We start from the raw sequence: 8701 nt of genomic DNA on the forward strand, positions 1-8701 counted from the left end.
CCAAAATACTCCATCTCATCCACAACCGTGTTCGGATCTGTTGCTCGTCGTCAGCTCTCTTGCTCGAACATTGCCATGACACCACAGTCCATTGTGCAGTGCATTTTGTCAATACGCTCCACGCGAAAATGCCGTCCGCACGACCACATTGTACTATATATTTTGTACTGTACATTGAAACACTCAAATTAGATATCGCATATAAAATTTAGATACCATAGATTCTAAACCCCTCATCACCTTTGGACTACATCCCCTCGAGAATTCCCACTCCTCCATTGAGACCTCTGTCCCTTCACTAGATGCTGCGATCAAGGATCCATGCAACCATCATGTTGACATAAACCGCGGCCAATAAAAATCTTCAGTTAACATGCGTAATGTAGAAATGATACCTCTATGACCTTGATATGGGGGACAATGAATTTCATTCAAAACAAAAGATCGGAATGGAATAGTAACACACAGTCTCTTTTCAAAGAATATGAATCCATCATTATATGACAATGAATCAACAGGAATGAAATTATTTTGAACTAATTTTTGCCAATCAGAATGAAAAGTAATATCTTGGTGATATGTCTTTCATGGCAATCAAAGAATCAAAAGATATGATAGAAATGTTATGAATTGCAGGTCTTCTACTCAATGCATCAGCAACTACATTTTCTTTTCCAGGTTGGTATTGAATGATAGGATGGAAACTTTGAATGAATGAAGCCCATTTGATATGACGGTCAGAAATTTGGGGTTGGCTAAGTAGATGTCTAATGCTTTGCTGGTCGGTCTTTATCATGAATTCTGAACCCATTAAATAATGCTTCCATTGTTTTAATGCTTGGACAACTGCTAAGAGTTCCTTGTCATAAGTGGAATATTTAAGCTCAAAGGATTTCAGCTTAGAACTAGAATATGCTATTGGATGGTTGTCTTGCATTAGCACGGCTCCTATTCCTGATCCGCTAGCATCGGTCACAACTAAAAAGAATGGTCTGTTAAAGTCAGGCAATTGTAGAACAGGGGCATTGGTTAATGCACGTTTGAGTAAGTCAAAGGATTTCTGCTGGTTTTCAGTCCATTGATAAACAATGCATTTCTTAAGAAGTTTGGTCAATGGTAAAGCAAGTAATGAGAAATTACGTACAAACTTCCTATAGAAACTAGCAAGACCAAGGAATGAGCGTAATTCATGTACATTTTTAGGAACAGGCCAATGCAATATTGCATCAATTTTCTTAGGATCAACTTTTATTCCTTCTTTTGATACAATATGACCTAGATATTCTATTTCTGTCTTAAAGAATTCACTCTTGTCAGGATTTGCAAACAATTGATTTTCTTTCAGTAATTGAAAAACTAATGATAAATGCTCATAATGCTCTTTTTCACTTTGACTAAACACTAGAATATCATCAAAGAAAACAATCACACAATATTGATATTTTAGAAAAATACGGTTCATCATTCTACTGAAAGTGGCAGGTGCATTAGTTAATCCGAATGGCATGACTAAGAATTCGTAATGGCCAAACTGTGTCCTGAATGCAGTCTTAAATATGTCGGATCTATCTAGCCTCACCTGATGATATCCAGACTTAAGGTCAATTTTACTAAATATAGAAGATCCTTGTTGTTTGTCCATAAGGTCATCAACTCTAGGTATAGGATACCTATTCTTTACAGTGATCTTGTTTAATTCTCGGTAGTCAATACACATCCGATAAGTATTATTCTTTTTCTTGACTAAGAGCACAGGTGCACCGAATGGAGAACTGCTAGGTCGAATTAAGCCTCTATTTAGTAATTCTTCAACTTGACTCTGGATTTCTTTTTTGCTCTATTTGATTGTGCCTATATGGGGCTTTGCAAGGTGGTTGTGTGCCAGGTATTAGGTCAATCTTATGGTCTTCTGGACGTGATGGAGGTAAACCTGGTGGTAGGTCTTCTGCAAAACAGTCCTTAAAATATGCGAGAAATTCCTTATGCCTAGGGTGCATATGATTTTCCTTTGCGTGCAATTCATTTACCCAAATGAGATATGATTTAGTATTCTTGCGTAATGCACGTTTTGCTTGAGTATGCGAAAGCAGTGGAAAGATATGAGATGCATGCATACCAAATAATGTAATAGATTTTCCTTGAAAATTTATATTCATTGTGTGTGTGGAATAATCTATATTGGGATTATGTTGGTGTCTCCATGGCATTCCTAGAATAATGTCGCTTGACTGTAATGGGACAACTAAGAAATTTCTTCTTTCAATATATGGACCAATTTGAATTTCTAAATCTTGAACTTCTTGTGTGCCATTGTACCTAGTGCCTAAAAATGCAGCTTTTATGCGATAGTGCGTAGGTACAGTATGCAATTTCAATTTCTTTACCAATTTTGCTGAAATAAAGTCATGGGTACTACCGTCATCATGCAATATAGTTCTTTCTTTTCCATGCACCATACATTTCATAGTCAACAATGAATGTGAAGTAGGCATACCTGGTAAAGTGTCGGAAGTAGTAGTAGGATCATCTTCTTCTTCAGTGAAATCCGGCATATCCTCATGCTCGTCTTCGTCCATAGCTCCAAGGTAGTTGATATGTGATGATGGCTTCTTGGAATGACAATTTGCTGCGAGATGCCCTGGCTGGTGACACTTGTAGCATACGATGGGCTTGGCTTTGGTCACATTATTTGCAATGGCTGGGAGTCTGGGTATATTTAGATTTGCTTGTGGAATAGGCTTAGGATTTGGATTGACAATGGATGGTAATGCAGGTGGTTTAGGCCAATTCTTGCGGAAAGATGGTGATGAGAAACGACCTGGATTAAACCTTCTGAAATTGGAATTGAATTGTTTAGATCCATAATTACCGTTTGCTTGGAATGGCTGTGGTCGTCGATCTCTTCCGCGTAACTTATCTTCAGTGTCGTGAGCTAAGGAGATGGCGTCTTCAAGGGTAGCAGGCTTGAACATATTCACCTCAGCGTAGTAATGTCCAAGAAGTCCAGACATATACTTCCGCTTATGTGTCGTCTCTAGTACGTCTTCAAGCATGCGTAGCTGTAGGAGTGCATTCCAAAAACGCTCTGTATACTGTGGAATAGGCTCACGATCGCGCTGTTGAAGTAAATCCCATTGCTTGATAGCCTTCTCATGAAATTGCGGTGGTAGGAAATTTTGCATGAACTTCTTCTTGAAATCTTCCCATGTAGCAGGACATTCTATGCTCTTGCGGACTACAGTCCACCAAAGTGATGCTCTGTCTATCAGATGATTAGTAACACACTTGATTTTATCTTTTTCGGGATAAGTTTCCTCATGGAAATAGTCATCAAACTGGCTAATGAATGATAAAACAGTCTTTTCTTCTCTTATGCCATTGAAAGTGCGAAACTTGAAACTTCGTTTACTTATCTTGGATTCCTTGCGAATGGTTTGTGCTTCAAGAGTGGCGTTGATGGTACGGCGAATCAAATCTTCAGCTTGAGGTTCTTCTTTGTCAGTGGACGCTCCTTGTAGCTTTGTCAATTGCGCTTGCAAGGCTTGCCTAGCTCTTCGCTCTTCTTCCAATTACAGCATGATAAGATCCAGCTTTTGTTCCATGGTAGGCTCGGGTAGATCGTCTTCAGCCATAGGATCATCCATATGTGGGGTAATCATCCTGTAAAACTCAACAAACATTTCTCACTCAAAATCAGTTAGCGGGATGAGCGTACCTCAAATTTGGGGTTGCAAGGCTATGTATTTTTGGGTATTTTCTTCTTCAATTTTTAGAAATTCTGCAATATTTCTGTCTCCGTTTGCTAAAAGTACTTCAACGAACTTGTAGATAGGTAGAACAGCTTGCTGCGAACAACTTTCCAATTCAGAGTTTTTGCATACGAACAAGTCTTCTATGAGTTTTAAGCACTAGTCCATTCTGATTTAGTCTGACTTGTAGAGTTGCAGACTTAACAGACTTGCAGAGTTGTTGACTTGCTGGACTTAGGCCGACTTGCAGAACTTGCAGAACTTGATTACCGTCGACTTACGGAACTTGACTTCAGGAGTGCGAGACCCGGAGTTACTGAACTTGTCTGCCCAGTGTGACTTGATAAGAGTTGTGTGACTTAGCTTAAGTAATTAAGCTTAAGCTTAATAAGCTTAGTAACTTAGGCTTATTAAGGAGGGAGAGTCGACTGAAAACGGCGCAATTCGTGGAGGACGTGGGTAGACGTTTGCTGACGTCGCGAAATTTGCGGGCATCCTCAGATACCTCGTTGTGAATTTTTGTGGGACTTCTTCAATTCCCAAGTCTTTAAGCTTGAAGACTAAGCTTTTTGGAAGAAAAAAGATATGAGCTTCTTACTATATATCCACGACTTCATGAAGGAGATGGATGCGTGGTCCTCCGCCTGCAGAGCTTGGTCCTTCGCGATTTGACAGTGGAAACAGGGGTTCTTGATCGCCAGAAGTCTGCCTGTATCGACGGTTCGCGACGAGGTTGACTGTAGAGGCCGTTTGTTCCTGGAGCTCCGCCTTCGCCCGAGATTGGTAGCGATTGGAAGCTCTTGATCTCTGCTCCGCTCTGATACCACTGGTGTGCAGATCGGTCGCAGATAGCTCACGTGGTGAATCCCGGAAGGTCCCCAAGAACAAAGTACTCTACTTTTTAGCACAAAAACCCATGTAAAAGCAAGCACGACAAGAGGCAAGAGACAAATTGGGTCCAATCTCCCCCATGCCTTGTGTGAGCGCTTCACAAAGCATGTATTTTATGTATATTTCCAATCTTCATGCTCAATAATAGCCCAATTACAAAAATATGACAAGCTTTTAGCTTTTGAGTTTGCTTTCTACAAAAATAGTAAAATAAAGCTAATGGACGGTGCCCATAGCGTCTGGCACGCCCAATCTCAATGTCCAAATAGAAATAACATATCCAGGCGCATAAGCGCATACAAAATAATAATCGATAATCAATGTCTCAATAGACATAACAAAATATAGGCGTGGCGCCTATCAAAATATAGTCCAAATGTCGAATACCCGCTAGACTCCAATGCTTTCCTCCGCCACTGCTGCTATCTCTACACATCAACTGAAGCATTCTCAATCGTTAGTAAAATAACACAATTAAACCGACAAAAGTGAATACCTAGCAGTCTTCAGCTACATAAATAAATCAACTGGTTAGAAATAAATCCTAACCTTAATTTATTACGAGTGCGCACTCTAAACTCATAAACGTTTATTAATTTAATATGCATTTTGCGGAATCACCAGCTATGGAATCACCCATGTACACACTAAATTAATGAAACGCCCAAAAAGGACAGGCGTCCCCATCAACTTCTCGCACAAAGAATCCTCTTTGCGTATGAGCCCCGGTCATCTAAGTTTACGGAATCCACCGTAAAGCCTCACGGAGTCCACCGTGGAATATGCCTCCTGGCATCAAAGAGTGGAAAGCACCTTCCATAATATGCTTACAAATAATCTCACAGAAAACCTCACAAGAAATTGAAGAAGCTTCCATGTCAACAACATCTTCACAAATGCAACAAAATCGGGTCATAAACCTTAAGCAAATACTTGACTCCCAAATCCTCAACTACCATCTTACAATGACCATCCAACTCCATTCCCCCTATTTTTAAACCTCTCTTCCCTCAGTATTTTGATTATTTTCAAAGCCTTACTCAAATTTCCTCTCACATTGTCATTTAGTGTCACTCTCAAGATTCTCAAACCCCCAACTAGAACTATCAGAAACATAATTAAAAACTCCAGGAGAACTTAAAGAAACTGCAAGACTTTCCAATGAAGTTGTCTCTTTGTCATTGTTGCTTAATCAACCATATAATCATCCACACAAATATCAAGAAGCATGAGTTAGGTCTACTCAAATGAACATCAACAACTTCACAAACAAAAGCCTCTCTAAGGCTACTCAAACCATCATCAAGTGACTCACAAGACTCACCATATCAGTAACAACAACACCATCACAATAAGAGTCAGAATCCATAACCTTAATACTCTCTTGATCAGCCCCTGCACCTAGAAGCTCGCTATCACGCTCAACCACATCAATCTCTTTTAGCAACAAATCTAAATCCTCTACTTAAACATTAAATCTTCCAATTTCCAATCCCTCCCCCTCATGATCTTCTAAAAAAATAAAAAAACCCTCATCAATTCTCTCTTAAACACTTAGATCCATCTATGCCCTCACTACTATCAAGGTAGATAAGCTCACTCTCTAAGTTGTCAATACTCTCTTCAATGCTCTCAAGACTATCAAAACTATCATCACTCATTTCTTCATCAAGACAATCCAAAATATCTTCACTCTCATCCTTCCCCAAAGAACATGAAATATCTTGGCTCTTTAAACAATCTGGCCTCTTCCTATCTCCCTTAAGACTGAGCTCCATCTCTAGCTCATCTCTATCTATCAAAAACTTGCCCTCATAGTCCTCAAGATCCAAAGTAATGTCAGTAGATCCCTCCTCATCAAATAAGTCACTAATCACTTGACTAGAAGTATCTATGGTGGTCAATGGATAAGAGCTCACACTCCTAGATTCTTCACTCAAATCATATTCACTCAAACAAGTATTTTTCTCTTCAACAACCTTAGGCATTTTCTCCTCACAAACTTTGATTGATTCCTCACAGGTAACTCATCTCTCCTATGTAGAGAATATAATAGACCTCTCTCAAGATAAGCATAACCTGTCCCATGGTTCCTCAAACCCCTAGGTTAATCTGAACTCTTTTTTTCTATTGGTCTTCATTTCTTGATATTTTGCTATCTTTATGGCCTCCTCAAAGGTATCAAGGTCCTTAATCTCTAATTTCACTCTCCACTCTTCTCATTTTAACCCATTTACAAAATACAATATCTTCAATATATGTGGGGCTATCTCACCTTCTCGCAATGTCAAACTTCATTGTTCCCACCTTTCAAACTCCCTAGCAAAGTCCTAAATACATTGATCCTCTCTTTGCACACAATTTTCTATTTTTGCCCAAATCTCACTCTGGCTTTCTTTCTTTTTTTAATCTAGATAGAAAAGTAGTTCTAGTGATCTCATAGTCCAAATTTTGTGAGGGTTTTTTAAATTTCAGGCTTCTCTCAAAGTCAGCAAACCAATTTCCTGCATCTCCCTGTAATTGATACCTAAGTATCTAGAGTTTATCCTCATGGTCTGTCACTCTCTAGATCAAACAACATAGCTCAATTTTATCTAAAAATCTTTGGGGATCCTCAGTTTGATTACCATGTAACTCAAAAAAATCATCAGTCATCTCAATCAATCAACAATCACAAGAAATCTAAACTTAGTTACACTCAAATCAAACAACCAGGACAAAGTCAATATTGGAACTCCTTAGTGACATGTTTCACAAGCCGTGATCAACGATAACCCTCTCACACAACCCAAAAATGAGACAAAATGTAGTGCTAGTAAAGAAATGTGACTTTGTCAGGATGCTAATAGCAACTAGAAAACTTCGACTAGACATGGCCAACACCAACTAATTGAATCCACAATGCATTTTCACTGCCTCTTTATATGACCACATATACACAAAGAGCACATACAATGAAAAGACTCTATAACTTCAACTTTTATAAAGCAAAGAACTTGAGTTCAAAAAAACATAACTTCATGCAATTGTTATATCTTAAAGTGCGATTGTAGTGATATACTAAGCTTTTTGCACCTTGCTTGTAAAGAGTGAAGAAACATTCTCTCTTCTCCAACAAAACTTTGGTATGTCCCTCCTCTTATCATAATAGAACTAAAACATAGGCCAGAGAAGCGCCCCTAGTCCTCCAACCTCCTCCCTTTTATAGATTCTCTTCTCCACATTTAAAAATACTCTAAAATCTTTATGCATTTCATTATGTTGTTTAAGGTAATGCTTTTTTACCCTTATGTTTTTTTTGTGGCCTGCCACCCTTTTTTGTTCCTCATTAGAGTTGTCATAGCACCATAGCTTGATCAGGCATGCTACTTCCTTTGCACTTTATGTAGAACGTGCAGTCCACCTCTAGCAACTCATTTCAAGCCTTCCCAATTTGAACAGCTGTCAAAGCTCATATCGTCAATGCCCAACTATCTCAATACATCTTAGGAGATAACTGACTGATTTGCAACCTAGGCTACCATTAGTGTAGGCAAGGATTTGGATCTCTTAATCTTCACTCAAAGTGAAATTTATCTAAAAAATCCAACTATCATTCAACAATGCAACCCTTGACATGAAAATTTGGTTTGTTTGGACATATAATACGTAGAGTTTGATATCACTCTTGTCAGTGCCCCCCCCCCCCCAGTGTTTCAATAGTAATGTTGTTCCAAAAGAAGATCTTGTGGTGAAACTATCTTACGATCTTCAAATTACTTTCAATTCTATACAATATCAAAATCCTTGCAAACCTCTTACTAGGAGCATCCTCATAAATTATCATGATCTTTAAAAAACTTGCTTGGCAAGATTATTATATGTATTTCAAAAGAAATTATATTTTTCATGTTCCTCTCACCTCTAATCAAGAAAAGAATGTTGCACTCTGCCCCACCCACCCAAATCTCACATTCTCTTGAGAAAATAGTGGTTGTCATGATGTTTACTAAGTACAACAACCCGTCTCACAATTGTAAGTGTCCTTCACGACCCTCAAAACTCACCCAACCACCTTCCCC

This window comes from Lygodium microphyllum, chromosome 5, assembly GCF_053477565.2.
Source record: "Lygodium microphyllum isolate KBCC chromosome 5, Lygodium_microphyllum_v1.1.10, whole genome shotgun sequence".
Lineage (NCBI taxonomy): Eukaryota > Viridiplantae > Streptophyta > Polypodiopsida > Schizaeales > Lygodiaceae > Lygodium > Lygodium microphyllum.